The sequence below is a fragment of the Rousettus aegyptiacus genome, unplaced genomic scaffold (assembly GCF_014176215.1).
Source record: "Rousettus aegyptiacus isolate mRouAeg1 unplaced genomic scaffold, mRouAeg1.p scaffold_m13_p_4, whole genome shotgun sequence".
Lineage (NCBI taxonomy): Eukaryota > Metazoa > Chordata > Mammalia > Chiroptera > Pteropodidae > Rousettus > Rousettus aegyptiacus.
The window spans coordinates 41217727-41220425 of NW_023416307.1; positions in this window are offsets into that span (position 1 = coordinate 41217727).

Below are 2699 nucleotides of genomic sequence, written 5' to 3' on the forward strand. Positions count from 1 at the left end.
ATGGTGTTGTAGAAAGAACTCAGGACCAGGGGTCCCGCAGACCAGGGTTTGGCCTCAGCCTGTATGTACCTGTGTGACTTTGGGCAAGTCAGCTTCCCTTGCTGGGCCTCAGACTGGCCAGTGGGCTTTCCACTGAATTCAGGAAATATAAGGGTCAATAATGTAGTGTCCTGCCCTCAAGGAGCTCCCAGTCTAGAGAGAGACACAGTCATGTAAATAGGTCACTGTAAGTCAAGATGGCCATATCTACAGTAGAAGGATGGAGAGCGAGGAAACTGGGATGATCAGAGGCTGTAGTGATCAACTTTGTCAGGGGAAGCCAGGGACAACCTTACAGAAGAAGTGTCATCTGGATAAGGATTTGAAGAACGATGGGAGTTTGTTGGGTAGAGAGTGGGTGGGGGTACGCTACTTGGGGGTTTGGTGGCTTGGATCTACTCTTGACTTCTGATAATGACTTGTAATAATGGGTTACTACTTGGCTTTCAGGGAGGGTCCTGGCATCCCTATAGAAACCTCAACTCAGCCACCATTTAAATCCTGGCAAGACTCAGTAAGCTCACAAAGGGAATGGGTGGTAGGACTGGAACAGAAACCAGAGAAGCAGGCCGGAGGAGGGAGTGTTAAGGAGGAACTATTCAATAGCGTTAAGTGCTACAGGGACCAGGAAAGACGAGGATGATGAAAAGTAAGAAAACGATTGGGATAATGAAAAAAGACTGGAAGGAAGTATGCCAAAATCCTCACAGTGGTCACCTCAGGGTGGTGTGATTGTGTATGGATTATCCTTTTTCTGCTCCCATGCACTGCTCTATACTTGCCAATTTTTCTACAATGAAGCATTCATTTGATAATCAAGAACTAGAACAATTGAAACTTGTTTAGAAAAGAAGTCACCGGTGACCTTGGCAAGAGCAGATTCAGTAGATTTGTACCGCCAAGCCAGATTGCAGGGCATTAAGAAAGTGGCAGGGGGTGAGGAAGCGGAAGAAGTGTGTGTGGAGCACTCGGAGAGGTTTGGCAGTAAATGGAAGGGCAAAGATGATACCTGGAGGCAGCAGGGCCAGACAAAGATGTTTGCTCTTTATTTAATGGGGGAAGGACTTTAAAAAGTAATGAAATTTCCTGAATAAAAACATCCAGATCTTATAAAGGCCTTTTGTGTCTCTTCTGAATATAAGACACTGAAGGAGAAAATATACTGGAATTTCTGGGACTTTTCTGGGACAACAGAAAAAAATTATACGAAACTAGAATTGTCCTCAAAAATCCAGGCTTTGTGGCTGCCGAATAGTGTGAGTTTCCAATCAGAAGAGAAGGAAAAGATAAAGAGAAAGATAAAGAGGATGCCAAGAAGTAGGAGACACCCATGTTCACAGCAGCATCGTTCGCAGTAGACGAAAGCTGGAAGCCACCCGAATATCCACTGACAGATAAATGAATAAACAAGGTGTTATATATACATACGATGGAATATTATTCAGTCTTAAAAAGAAAGGAAATTCTGAAACACGTTACGGCATGGATGAACCGTGAAGGCATTATGCTAAGTGAAATAAACCTGTCACGAAAGAACAAGTACTGTATGTACCACTCGGACGAGATACCTGGGGGAGTCAAGCTCACAGAGACAGAAAGTAAGATGGTGGTTGTCGGGCTGGAGAGAGGGAGGGGTGAGGAGTTATTATTTCGTTTGAAAAAATGAAAAAAGTTCTAGAGACGGATGTTGGTGACGGTTGCACAGCAATGTGAATGTACTTCATGCCACTGAACTATACACATATAAATGGTTAAATGGTAAATCTGATGTTATGTATATTTTACCACAACTTTAAAAATTAAAAATAAATAAAAAGAATTATGAAAGGAGGGAGAGAAGAGGAAGTAGAGAGAAGGGGTAGGGCAAGGACTCCTGGCTGGCAGAACTGGGGGGGCCTGGGTGTTCCAGTGGGGATGGTTTGGGCAAATAGAAAGAACACTTTCTACTCAGAGCACAGAGTGAGTGGGAAGGGAGGACAGAGAAACAGAAGTGTGATGGAGGAGGGGACAGGGTTAGGTAAGGTACCCAGGAGAGCCTGCCCCCATCTGCTATGGCTAAGATTTAGAAAGCAGTTTGGAATTATTCATTTGTTTTGTGAGACAGGACTTCAGCACCAGCAGGACTACTGATATATAAGCAGTACCTTTGCGGGACGTATAGAAAAAGCAGGTCCCTACTTCCCAGGGGAAGACACTGCCTCAAGGGTGCAGGGCTTAGCAAGTGGTCGGCGTCTCTGCGAGAGGAGATTTCCACCCCTGACTGGGCCCTTTGCTGAGCGCTTCTGTATTGTAAACAACTTACCCAAATGTACTCACTGACCCTGTGTACCAAGTGCTGTGTGAGACCCTGTAGAGTTTTCTGAGCTACAGAAGACCCAGCCCATGCCCTGAAGTATCAAGTGTTGCCCAGGTTGAGGGAAGAGCGGGAAGAAAAGAGAGGCAATCAGTGGGACAGCATGACCCTGAAACTCATGCATTTTAATTCTGCAGGGTTCCACGGCCAGGATACAGGGATGAAAAAAATAGCAGGATTGATCGGGGTGGACATTGGCATTGCAGACCCAATACAGGTCCAGGGGACAGGGGCATGGGAAGGACCACACTGAAGTGGCTGATCTAGAGTCCAGGCCAAGGTGGGAGCCTGGTTTGTCTGGGGACGA